Genomic DNA, 14,447 nt, shown 5'->3' with positions numbered 1-14,447 from the left:
TCCCTACACTACTAGGATAAAATAAATAAACCATCAAGGGAAGCCAAAAGAAGACAAAACGATAAGAAATGTTACTTTAAAAAGGCCTTCAGCCATCTCAAGTACTGTACTGGAGGGATAGAAATATTGTTAAATAAATCAGATGAATAGATTAGGATCTATCCATTCCAAGCATTTGAAGGCCAGTTTCACATATATAAGATATAGTATCAGTCAATCCATATGTTTGCCAAAATGTTTGCCAAGGGCCAGATGAACCACAGGCATAGAAGAGGACTCTTACTGCTGGGGTCAACTGAGCATGATCCTCAAAGGGTTGCTTAAATTCAGGTAGCTAGAGATCTCCTGGGATTATAACAGATCTCCACTTTGGAAGGTAGACTTTATACCACATGGAATTATAAGTCCCTACCCTCTCCCAACCCTGCCTTCTTCCGGCTCCATCCCCAAAATCTCCAGGTATTTTTCAACCCAGAACTGCAGGGATGTAGCTGAGAAAAATGGTGCCCGGAGCTCACTCTCCTCAGCTGTGTCCTTTCCCAAAGCTCTGGGTGTTCTGAAGAGGAGTGTAGTAAGGCTGGCCCTGCCCCCAAGCAGAGATGAGAGCAGAGAAGTTGGGCTCATCCAGATCCCAAATTCCACATGGAGAGCCTGACTGGATCACCCATACTGGTTATGATCAACTGTGCCCCTTCCCTGAACTCAGTGGGGAGTTCCAGGAAGAAGTGCAGTTCTGGATGCATGCACTGCACCTCCCCATGAGACCATCAGGAGTGACACCTGGGGCTCAAGCCCCCCTTCCCCAGGTAGCTACGCCATTGCAAAGCTGGAAACTCTAGATTCCCATGATATAATGACACAAGAAACTATGGTTGTTCTCTCTCTTTAACAGAGGTTTCATAAGTATAAATGTGCAGCTGAACCTTTTCATAGAGATTAAATGACATCATCTAATAATTGCTTGCAGATCAAACTGATAGCGAAGGGACAATTAGAGGAACTAATTTAAAACTGACTACCCTGTAAGCAAGAGCAGAATTAGAGGCCCTACATGGCCTGTACACATCATTCAAAAGGCCTGGAGTTGACATATTAGGAAGGGTTATTAGGTGCCCAACAATTATCTTGTCAGACAGAACCCACAGCATATCTGCATTATGTCTTTTAAATCAGTAAAACAAGATTTCTGACAGAGCCACAATTATGTAAAATCTCTACAATACACATTAGACCCTGTACCCGTGCCTGCATGCTTTTTCAGTGTTAAGAAACCGGTAATATGAGAACTTGCCTAAGATCACATGAACCTTGTTTTGTTCAACAACAACAACAACAACAACAACAACAACAACAACAACAACAGACCTTTATTAAGCATAAATATCAAAATAAAATAAAAAAGAACAGGATTTAGAGACAGCCGTGCAAAATAGGGCTGCCAACTCTGGCTTGGGAAATTCCTGGTACCTGGGAAGGACAGAGTTTGGGAAAGGGAAGGCAGTCAGCACAGATATGACACCCTACAGTTCACACTTCCAAGTTTCCATTTCTTCCTATGTATTCTGGAGATCAGTTGTAATCCCAGGAGAACTCTAGGCCCTATAGGGGCATACTGCCCAGGGAGACATATGGGGTCAAATGTTTCCAGGTAGTGACCCCTCCTCCTTCCTCACCACACTCCAAGCCACCAGCCAACCCCACTTGAAGGCAGGCGAGCACGGGAGCAGCAGTCAGGCTGCCTGCCAGCTCCAGAAGGAGAGGAATGTGGCTTGGCCGGCTCACTTGACAGAGGCGCCTCCTGCTCCCTCTGGCTGAAGCCCAGGACCTGGATGGCAGCAGCTGCCTTTCCTGCCCGGTAGGGGCACCCTTGGGAGAGAAGAGGGCCTAAGGGTGCCCCGCCCGCACACACACAGCACCTGGCCAGTGGGCCGTCAGAGGGGAGTTGCCACAGGCCCCCCACCATGTGTGGCCTCCCCATCACCCAGCTGGGAGAAGTCCGGCTGAGCCCCCCCCCCTGCACACCCACCCACCCACTTTTGTGAGAAGGTGGGGAAGGGCAGCCACCCATGGGGGGCAGAAAACTCAGTTCTTGCCCCAGTGTCCATTTTCTGCTGATATGTCACTGAGGCCCCACAAGAGGCAACCCTAGTGAGCAGCAGTGGTGTAGGCGGTTAAGAGCTCGTGTATCTAATCTGGAGGAACCGGGTTTGATTCCCAGCTCTGCCACCTGAGCTGTGGAGGCTTATCTGGGGAATTCAGATGAGCATGTACACTCCCACACACGCCAGCTGGATGACCTTGGGCTAGTCACAGCTTCTCGGCGCTCTCTCAGTCCAACCTACCTCACAGGGTGTTTGTTGTGAGGGGGGAAGGGCAAGGAGATTGTAAGCCCCTTTGAGTCTCCTGCAGGAAAGAAAGGGGGGACATAAATCCAAACTCTTCTTCTTCTTCGTCATCCAAATATGTTTCATTTGCTGTTCATAATAAAATTATTTTAAATAGTTCCTCATTCTGGAAGTATTTTCTGTGGACTCAAAAACATCCTTCAGTTCTAGGCTCTGAGGTAGCTCTCACTATTTAGGTCCCATAACAAATATGCCCAAAAGTCAAGGACGTAGGTAAGGGGGGAGGTTCTCGGGTTCAGACCCTCCCCCCCATTGCATGTCTGAAGCTCCCCCCGTTTGTGGGTTTTTGTATTTTTAAAGTGTTTTTTCAGTTTTTGGCCTGCAGGGGTGCAGTTTTTATGCTAGCGGCACCACAATTTCAGGCTATTTTCAGGCAACTCTCCTCATGATACCAGCCAAGTTTGGTGAAGTTTGGGGGGTGCCTGCTGTCAGGGGTACAATTGTTAATCTAGCAGCACCAAACGTTCAGGGTATCTTTGGGAGACTTTCCTGATGATACCACCCGTTTAGATGAAGTTTGAACTAGGGGTCAAAGTTGCATGGACTCCCAAAGTGGGTGCTCTCCATCCCCATTGCTCTTCCAAATGGAAGCTAATAGGAGATGGGGCTACGCACCTTTGAGAGAGTCCATGCTATTTTGGACCCCTGAACCAAACTTCACCAAACCTGGAGTGGTATCATCGAGGAAAGCTCTACTGAGCAAAGATACTGGCCTATGAACGCTTGGTGCTGCTACTAGATTAACAATTGTAACTCTCTGACAGCAGGCACCTCTCAAATTTTCCCAGATTCTTTAAATCCACCCCTTCGACATGGGATTTAAAGGGAGAATCTGAGATCCCCAGTTTAAAAAAATTGAGAAAGTGATGTTGTTGTTTCAAGGGTTAGGGATAATTCATTTAAACAAGCATCACCTTTCTAAAATATTGTTTTATCTGGGGACCCCAGATTCTCCCTTTAAGGTGGATTTAAAAGGAGAATCTGGGCTCCCTAATTTAAACACCATTGAAAGTGATGCTGTTTGGGGGTGGATTCCAGCATCACAGCAATCGCCCATGGGGGGAGGGGTGCGCAAACCTCACATTTTGCACTGAGCTCCATTTTCCCTAGCTACCCCTCTGCCTGGAGGGGAGAGAGAAAGGACTGCCGGCTGCCAGGTGGGAGCCCAGCCGGTGGGGGAGGCGGGGAGGGCGGATCACGGGAGTCTGCCATCCCTTGCCTCAGAGAGCTGCTTTTATAAGCACTTAGGCTGGGGGTGGGGCTTGGGGAGGCGTGGCCATGCCCCCAGAGGCAGGTGGGGGCATGGCCTCGCTCCCGAACCCCCACCCCATAAAAAATCTATACCTACATCACTGCCAAAAGTGCCTCACATGAATCAAGGAATGGGGACCAACAGAAAACTAGTGCATTTCTAACACCATTGTAGTAAGTCAACATCCCTGAAAGGAACTGTTTGGAGATGTGGTAATTCTGTACTAAAACAAAGGAAGCAAACAGGAATGCTGCAAGTAGGGTCTCGGCTGGTGCTTGCAACAATAAATGAAACAACCCTAGTGAGGAAAAACAAAAGGTGATTTGATGAGTTAAATCTTTGATTTTGCTGTTAGAAAACTTCCAGTGGAAATGGAGTATTCTAACTCCTCTAGTTCTTAAACGGGCTGTCTTTAAAATGTTTTCTCATTTGAAAAAGAAAGTCACTTGGAAAGTACAACAGTTGATCTAAAAGTCCCTGTTAAAGTGTTGCTATGCACTAAAAGTTTGATGTCTCCATTGTGACATTTTCACTTCCCAGACTTGAAGCTTCCCTGTAAAAAAGTTTTAGCCCTGACATTTCTGGGGAAACTGTCCTAGTTCAGCAAAACTCAATGCCTACCACAATTTTAAGCCCAGCCTTTAATAATTACAAAATGTTGTGGCTTTTCAAGGTAAAGATTACTATAGACAAAGGCTCTAAAGTAACCACTGCATATTTTGTACCTCATATACAATTACTGCAGCCTTGTTATGGGGGTTTTAAAAATCACAAAACAATATGTAATAATTACAATGACAGTTGTCTATTATAAGGTATAGTTACAGCAATAGCATCAATATATCCTGTGTTACATTCTATTTTCATCCTAACCCATGAATCCTCTTAATTTGGGCAGGGGATTCTGCATGCTCTAAAAAATAGGCAACCATTTTATCCAGTTTTAAATTGAAAATTATATTATTCAGAACCATGGAGCAAAAAATATAGATATCAAAAATAGAAAGCTTCCAGCAAGGAGAACTTATTCAATGTTGACTTTCTCAAAATAGCTGTATATAGTAAAGTACTTGTCATGTTATTTCTTTAAATTATTCAGAAATAATTGTGATATTGTATAGACAAAAGATATTGCATAGATTCAAAATAGGGTATAGTGAAGCAATGTAAACAGACCGATGCTTCTCAGACTCAACTTTTTATCATATCATATGACCTATTTAAAAGATAAAAGCATTTAGGATTAATGGGTCCCCAGTGGGTACTTATCTCCACTGTCTCACTGTGTAGCATAGATAGAGTGGATGTATATTATTTAATAATGTATTATCACTGTTCATATTGCAGTGGAATATATTGAGTACAGCCCAGCTAAGGCTGCAATCCTAAGAACACTTTGTTGGGAATAAGCCCCACTGAATAACACTCTGTCCTGGGTTACTCCCTAAATTTAAATTTCAACTAAATCCCATTGAATTATATAAAATGGGACTAGAAATGCAATCCTAAACAAAATTCCACCCTTCTAACATCATTCACTGTTAATTCGTGCACTGAAGTATGCAAATCTTTTTATGATTGCACTGTTACAACTAAAGGCCAGAATGAACATAACATGAAAAAGTCATTTAAAATCTTCCTTTGAAAAGAAAGGAAAAAAGCTAATTAGCAGCTGCAAGCAGCTGTTTTGATAATCCAGGAAGAGTCACTGGAAGAGAATATTTTAATCCTTTGCTTCCACATTTCTTGCACATTTAAAATGCTCTCTGAATGCATGGAAGAAAATTCTGCTTGCTTCCTTCCACAGAACTTAAACAAGAGCCACTAAAACAATACCTATTTTGGGTCCATTTTTTCATCATGAGCATTGGAACTTGCTAGTAGGTAAATAATGCAAGATCCCTGGGGCTAAGCAACAAAAATTTTGCAGTCATCCTCAAACAGTAATATATCTTTGATTTAAATAGCCATCAACAGAATTGAGAAGGTGATGGTTGTCTTCTGGACTAACATGCTTATTTAGTGATCGGACCTTTCAACCTGAAATCACAGACACAAAGGAAAGGATTGTTCCTCTGCAAGTCAAAATCTAATTTGGACCTTAAATGTTTGCATGGTTATTTAATGATGCAGACAGAGGAAACAGAGATACCAACAAGGACATCGCTCCCTTCAGTTTTTCTGATCTAATCTGACTCAGGAAATAGAGAAAACCATGGCAATGTGTGGGATGTGTTTGTATTCCAAGAATCACATATTCCTCTGTCTTGTGTTTTGGTGTCGTAGAGAGAATACATTTTATAGATGAAAAGACACAAACAAAAGCCAATTTCTTTTCAAAGTGTAGCATTTCTTACCAAAATTATAATTATAATTCTAAACTTCCTGGCATTTTGAAAGACATGGCTCTTCATTAGCAAATTTAATATTTTTCCGTTTGGAGTTAGCAAGGATTAAGAATGGCTTTCTCAGAACAGAAAGTGATTATCCTGCATTATGTGTTAGTACCATCTTTCTGGTTATGCAGATTTATTATTAGTGACCACTAATAGAATGAACTCGGTGACCTCTGACTGAAGCGGGAATGGAACATGCATCCATTTCAATTGGATTTCACTCTCCACACTAGATAATGATGTAAATTCATTTACTTTCTTTCTGTAATAATTTCACAGTGCAAATCTAAACAAATTTACAGCCTTCTGATCCAGTTGACTTCAATGGACTTTGAAGGGTATATGTCACTAATGGTTGCACTGACAGTATGGCGTATAGCAAGAAATATAAAACAAGAATTTTAAAACAGTCCTGCTGGCACAAGTGTCAAAATCAGTTGCAACCCAAATAGCCATTGAGGGATTATGGCATTCATTTTCCAACATATATGTTGATGGAGAAAACTCAGGATCTTTCAGATAACTCCAGCAGTTCATTTAAGTGGTGCCATCCTATAGGATGAGATAATTTTCAGCCTGTCCTCTTGATAGAGATGATGAAAATATATCTGCTAAAGAAAATAAATATTCTGAAGGAGGTGAGGGAAATGTCTTATTTTCAGCAGTTCAGGAAGCTTTCCACAGCAGATATGTCCTTGGTTGCCCTATTGGTGGGTGGCTAATACACCAATTCAGAATGCAGCTCATGTGTTCTGTGAAAGTCAGTTATATAGAACAGCACCTTAAATGAAACATTTATCAAAAGCCAGGTGAACAAATTTGTATCTGCTGAAAGATTCAAAAGAACACATGTAGCAGGCCTTTCTGAGGAGGAAGATCCACAGTCCAGATTTCACCTCTAAAAACATATAGTTTTGATGGCACATGTCCCCTCTTCGGAGGCTGTTGATACCTAATGCCAGGAAAGCAGCATTAACTACTCCTCAGTGGAGGGTAGTGCAGCCACAGCTATGGGGGTGAGCAACAAGATGGTGATGGTCAAAATCACTTGAGGCCACCTTCTGAGCTCACCTCAATGTAGAGCCAATCATGCTTGTAAGTGTCCTCTCTGGACTGCAGAGAGTTTCTAATTATTTACCTTAACTAAATTGTTTAGCTTAGCATACTAGCGATTCTTTTGCAAAACACTAGCGCTCTTCTCTGTACATCATGACGGGCTAAAACAACTGTTACGTGTATTGAACCTATAATGTGAGCCTGTTTTTTTAAAAAAAACATTATTATCTAATGGCATGCATTACATTTTATCACTTGACAAGTTACGGACATTTAATTTTCTCTTGGTGCTCAGGATCTTTTGCAAATTTCTCCAGATGATGGGCTTGTGTCAGACATGACATTTTTCATTCCTATATTTTCCAGACTAGCAAAATGTATATCATAATTGTCTCTGAGCGAGCAAGCTTTGTAAGGTCATGTGTTGCTCTTTGCAAGGACTCTGGAAATCTTAGTCCTGTCCCTCTGCTGTCTCAGCCAACTTAGGAAATTATTAGTGTCATTGTTGCTGGCATTCCTGTCATGAAGGGTGGCTTTCTGCTCAAGTGACTGTAATTGCTCCAGCAAACATAATGTTGCACTCCAGTGACTTTCAGCTTTCCATATCAGGCAGTATTAAGAAGCTTTCATTGAACAGTGGTGAGGTCATTTATAGATATTCAATAGCTGGCTTTGGGAGGAGATAAAAATGTTCACAGAACTGTGTACTATCAAAGCATACTTTGACCTGATTTTGCATTGCACTTGCATCGCAAGGCTACCCCAAATGTCCTGTTCCACCTGCACTGAAAATCTATGAAGTGGAAGGCAAGGTCCGACGGGATCTAAGCAATGGCAGAGACTGACCAGCAGAAAATAGAAGAACACGAGCAGGAAGGAGCCAAGGGTGGGGCCAAAGGTAGTTAGGTCACAAAGAATGTATCCACATATCACTGAGCATTATGCTATTGTTGTGCTAGAGCAGTCATTCACTTTCTGGATTGTCTTGACCACATATTGTGATACAACACAATGATAGCATAAAAGCCAGCAATGTGTGGATGCAGCAAAAGGTAACAGAAAATCCAATAGTTCCAAGGCCAAACCTCAAATGAGTCCTAATATCTCAAATAAACCTCAAATTAAGCAAGGGGGGGCACTTTTGCTAGCCCAGGCTAAACCAGATGCAACATGTAAGTGCCCACCAAAACCCAGGCCCATTCTTGCACCGAATGCCCAACAGAACCATTGTCAAACCACAGAATGCCAGTATTTTTAACATTTTTGGAGGGTATTTCTTTAACAATCTTGGGCAAGAAGTCCTGCACAGCAGGCTTAAATGTAGGGAGGGCTAATTTTGCTATCCCAGCAGCACCAACCCAATGAAGTGTGCAAAAGCTCATCAGAACCTCGGTGGACTCAGAAAGTGCAAGACTGAAACACACACACCCCAATATGGGAACATGGAAATCCCAAAAATTTTCAGATTCAATATACCTGAACCCAACCCCCCCCCCCCAAATGTTGCACACTCCTAGGGCTGATACTTCTCAGTAAAATGCATGAAATAAGGCTACAATGCCCCAACTTCATGCTTTTACATTTGCTGAAAGACTTTTTTTTTTACATTGCAGTGTAGTTTGAGTTACCTATTTTGCCAACTAACAGATTGGTTTAGCCAGTAGGTCATGGGGAGTATCCCAGACCTAACCATTTAGTACTGCTAAGGGGGGAAGGGGAGCAGATGATCTTACAGGGAAGCAGAATGAGAGATGGTGGGGCCATGGCCATAAACTACACTGAGGCCCCTTCCACACACGCAAAATAATGCGTTTTTCAAACCACTTTCACAACTGTTTGCAAGTGGATTTTGCTATTCCGCACAGCTTCAAAGAGCACTGAAAGCAGTTTGAAAGTGCATTATTCTGCATGTGCGGAATGAGCCTGAGCTCATAATGACTACATAATGACTGAGTGGCTAGCACAGTTTGATGGCATCACTTGCCCTGGAAGTGGCCCTGACAACTATTTCTCACCATCCCCTGCTCCAAACATTTATGGGACCCCACACTCCCCTTTTCAGATATTCTCAATGGTGAGAAATGGAACACTTCCTGTGATCCACACTGCAAAGTGATGCTGCTGCTGGATCAGTGACTGTTTTACTAATCTATCGCTGGTAGAGTCTGAGCTCTGTTTTTATTGATACATTATTTTTAATGGCTGTGGTTTTACTTCTATAGTTTGTGTTTGAAATCTGTATTTTGTCCACCAATTGGGTTTTATTTTGTTAGTGTTATTTTTTGCAATATTGATTTTTGTTTTGTTTTCAAATATGTTGTTAGCTGCACTGCATATGTTTTAACATTAAATGTGTGGTAAAATATTTTAAATAAATAAATTGAGTTATGTACTCAGAACTCATACAGGCACCCATAGAATGGAGTGAGTAGAATGTTGGTGAGACCTGGGTTGAAATATCTACTAAATCACTGGATGCCCAACGCCAGTTCCTTTCAAACTGTATTCCATGAGCTCCTGGGATTCCTCAAAAGCTTATCAGGAATTCCTGAACAAGCAGATCATAATGACAGATAGAGTTTACAAAAGTCAGCTGTGCCTACCACAACCAAACTTCCTCTGCTATATACAATCACAAGAACTGGATGTGTTTTATGGTGTTCTCTCATTTCTCGTGGGTAATAGCAAGGCCCAACAGATCTGACCAATCATTCCATAAACTGAGAACAAAGCGTTTCAGAATTCTATGCTTAGAGAGTTCCTCCAGAGACAAGTCAATATCTGCTTGAAGGCACAGTTGGAAAACCACTGATTTAGACTTACTTTGACCTCTCTCAAAGTAATGTGGTGGAAATAACAGGCATGGTGCCCTGTCTGTATTGTTAGACTGGGGACAAATAAATGCAACCAATCATAGGGATGTACTCTATTTAGGAGGCTCAGGGAAATCCTGAGAACTGAATTCTTTGTCATCAAAATCTAGTTTATCTTATTGAATTTTCTGACAGCTATGTCCCACTTTGCAGGCTCAGAGCAGTGTACATCATTTAAAATACAATAAAACAGTAATACCAAATATAATGAATGCCGTCTTAGGAATTACTCTGAGCCCTTGAAATTTGTGTTCTGACAGGCATGGCATCCTCTTGGAGAGAGATTCCATTGCACTTGTAGCGTTTAAAGACTGCAAAGTGCAAGTCAAGATTTGTTACTAGTAAATCAGGCCAAGCTGAGTTTTTCTGCAAATTCCTCTCTGTAAAGCAGGACAAATTAAAGCTGAAAAGAGAGGGTCTTACAGTTCTAAGGACAGAAATATCCTCTGTGCTATTTAGCAAGTGTGGTTGGAGACAAAGAGACACTGTAGATCTTCCTAATGGCTAAATCTTACCTTTGAATAAAATATGTCCCTGAACATGCAAGGATAAAAGCATACACTATTCACAAGGTGGTGCTAGCAAACAGTATCTGCTTCTTTTAAAAACTGCCTTGCTTAATGACATTTTTAAAATTCCAGTGAGCCATTTTTGAGGGAGGCCTTGTGGGTACTCACAGTCTTTGGCATGAAGCAGCCAGGCAGTCTCCCTTCTTGCCATCATCCTGTTCGTCCTCTGATCATAAAGATTGCTTTTAGTCAACTTTTCTTACAACCAGTGAGATACCCTCATGAATTTTATTGGCATCTATTTTATTTTTGAAATTTACCAGTAGCTGCTGCATTTCCCACCCTAGACTTATACTTGAGTCAATAAGTTTCCCAGTTTTTCTGTGGTAAAATTAGGTGCCTCGCCTTAGATTCGGGTTGACTTATACTCGAATATATACAGGTAATCAATTATTTGTAAGATATTATTACCCATATAATTGATATTAACTCTTTCAGCCTCACCTAGGAGGGAAGATGTTATTATCATACATTTACAAATATTATTTATATATATGTGTGGGGGGGGTTATGGTAAAATAATGTAAGTCATCTTGATCATGCTACTAGTACAGGAAAGAAATGTTTTCAATAAGTATATTGGGGGTGGGGGGGAGAGAAGATTGGTACAGGCCTCTAGCACAGATTTAAAAATGAGAATGATATGATAGCCATGTATCCATTTCATTGCAGCAGCAAGGATTCTATTGCATAAATGGCACTTTCTATACCGCCAACACTCTTTCCTAAGAGCTCATTTCTGCTTACTTTGGAATCTCTCACTATACATGGATATATCTGCTATATCTGGGCTAAATTATTGCACCTGTCATCTGTCCTCTGCAGTGTGGCTGCATCTAATTATGATGTAAAAACCTGTTCATTACAAGGAAATTGCCTTTTCAGAGCCCCCCCCCCCCCCAATCTCTCTCTCATGGTCTACATGGCTGTTAAAAGTGGCAGAAGAAGAGTATATCCTGTATGCTAGAGTAATATGACACACACACACACACACACACACACACACACACACACAAATAGAGAACTTGTTTTCCCCTGAAGGGAGCATCAAGTGTTTGCACACATTACATTTGTTTCATCTTTAGGAAGTCAGAAGGAAGTTCAAGGTCAGCTTTCCTTTCCTAGAAATGGGTCATATAAAAAATCCAAACTCATCCAAAGGAGAAACATGAACATTCAGTGTAGGGACTGGCTGTCTTTTTGGCAAAAAAAAAAAAAAAGCCTGATGCAGATTAGGCTAATATTACTTAGTAGTTTAAGTAGTAGGGGATTAGCAAGTGGCGGGGAAACCTGTAGCACAGGCTCTTTTCCCCATTTGGGGTTCAGAATTTCCATTCATGCAAATGGGGATGAGGGCAATTGGAGAGGGTTATATCATTTGTTTCAGCAATATTGGCCCTTTTTAGATGATGAGGTAGGAGCGCCTTCCAGGTGAAAAAAAATCCAGTTTTCCCAAATGCATTTTCTCTCTCTTTCTCTGTTTTCTAAGGTCTATCTCCTGCTCATGCAGTTGAAGTTGCTTAAGAGGTACAACTGAAAAATGCTTTCCCGGGTACCAACAACACCATTTGAGATGTTTGTTTAGTACCATTAATAACCCTGGCTGGGCAGTGGAGGGAGGAGGGACCATACTTTAGTCATAATGTCTGCTTGAGGCAGTTCACAACTAAAACAATAAAACAAAACCAATCAAGACAATAAAATAGCAAACCAGTACAATCAATAAAAATGAATCCATTAAGAATTCCAGTAAAAGGAATCTGCCCCACTTAGAAAAGCCAGAACAAGAAAGCACATAAAACAAACAGAACATTCTAAAATGATATTAATAAAACAGGCCTCAGTTTACAAACAAACCATTAAAAAAAACCACCAAAGTAATACCTTGGGTACAAACCTAGGTGAAGAGAAATGTTTTGGCCTTGTGGCTGAATGAAAAGGCACCAGGCAAGCCTAAGTGGGGAGAGTAATTCAAAAGCAATGTGCCGCTCCTGAAAAATCCCTGTCTGTGGAAACCACATACCTTGCATTTGCAGGCCCAGACAACAGTGCTTGAGAAGAGGATCTTAACTGTGGGGCTGGATGGTAAAAATGGATCCCTGTACCCTGGCAATAATCTGGCAGCTGGGTTCATCTTAGAGTTGCCGACTGAGGGTTCAGAAATGCCTGGAAATTTGAGGGTTCAGCCACTTTTACAATACATTCCAATAATCTAACTTGGATATGAAGAGAGGATGGATTACCATGGGAAAACCCACAGCAGTGGCATAGTGGTTAAGAGCAGGTGCATTCTAATCTTGAGGAACTAGGTTTGATTCCCTGCTCTGCTGCTTGAGCTGTGGAGGCTTATCTGGGGAATTCAGATTAGCCTGTGCACTCCCACACATGCCAGTTGGGTGACCTTGGGCTAGTCACAGCTTTTCGGAGCTCTCTCAGCCCCACCCACTTCACAGGGTGTTTGTTGTGAGGGGGGAGGGGCAAGGAGATTGTAAGCCTCTTTGATTCTCCTACAGGAGAGAAAGGGGGATATAAATTCAAACTCTTCTTCTATATGTAGGCTTGAATGCAAACATTATGATTGGTGCTAGGACCCCAAATAGGTGCAGTCTGTCCCCATCATCATGATAGCCTCCCTTAAGGCATTCAATCAACATCTACACAGGTCAAATGTGTCATACTATTGAGTCCACTGAGGGGGGGGAATGCTATTGCCCATCATTTGCATTAATTTTAATACATGGCAATTATTGCATTAAAAAAATACCCCCATAGAGATGAGTCACCCAGAAGACAGATCTTTACAGATCTCTGGATGTATATGATACTCTGCTGGATTGTTTAATTTTGAATTTCATTTTAAACTGTTCCCTTTTGAATTTGCTCCATCCTTCTTAATATAAGTGTATGATTTACATTTCCTTTGCCTCTTTTGATTTCTGAAAAATACAGCATCAAACCTGACCCATATATACACAAGCATATAGGTCCCAAAGGACACAGGTCATGCAGGAAAGCTATATCCATACAACAAGAGTAGCTTGTGTAACACACTGGTATACATAGGTGTAGCTACAATGGGAACATCCGGGAACAAATGTCCCAGGCTCCCACCATTGGGGTGCAGAAAAATTTGGGCTCATTTCTAATTTTTTGGGGTATTTTTAGTGTTTTTACTTTGTCGGCCAGCAGGGGGTGTGGTTTTTAAGCTAGCGGCACCAAAATTTCAGACTATTGTCAAGTGACACTCCTGATGATACCAGCCAAGTTTGGTGAAGGTTGGTTCAGGGGGTCCAAAGTTATGGGCCCTCAAAAGGGGTGTCCCCATCCCCCATTGTTTCCAATGGGAGCTAATAGTAGATGGGGCTACCCTTTTGAGGGTCCATAACTTTGGACCCCCTGAACCAAACTTCACTTAACCTGGGTGGTTTCATCAGGAGTCTCCTGAAAATAGCCTAAAATTTTGGTACTGTTAGCTTAAACATTGCTCCCCGACATACACCCTCACATTTTTCCCAGGTTCTCTCTTTAAATCCACTCCCTGGGCTCCCTAGATTAAAAAAAAACATTGAACGTATTCTTGAAGGCTTTCACAACCAGATTCAACTGGTTGTTGTGGGTTAAACAGGCTGTGTGGCCGTGGCCTGGTATCTCGTTCCTAACATCTGTGCCTGGCATCTGTGCCTGGCATCATCTGTGCCTGGCATCTTTCGCCTGCATCTGTGCCTGGCATCTTCAGAGGTGTATCACAGAGAGAAGTCTGTTATAAGAGAAGTCTGGATACAGTGTATAACAGTCTTCTCTCTGTGATACACCTCTGAAGGTACCAGCCACAGATGCAGGTGAAACATTAGGAACAAGATTTACCAGACCACGGCCACGCAGCCCAGAAAACTCAC

The sequence above is a fragment of the Sphaerodactylus townsendi genome, linkage group LG05, assembly GCF_021028975.2.
Source record: "Sphaerodactylus townsendi isolate TG3544 linkage group LG05, MPM_Stown_v2.3, whole genome shotgun sequence".
NCBI lineage: Eukaryota > Metazoa > Chordata > Lepidosauria > Squamata > Sphaerodactylidae > Sphaerodactylus > Sphaerodactylus townsendi.
The sequence above is the reverse complement of the archived record's forward strand: the minus strand, read 5'-3'. Positions refer to the sequence as shown.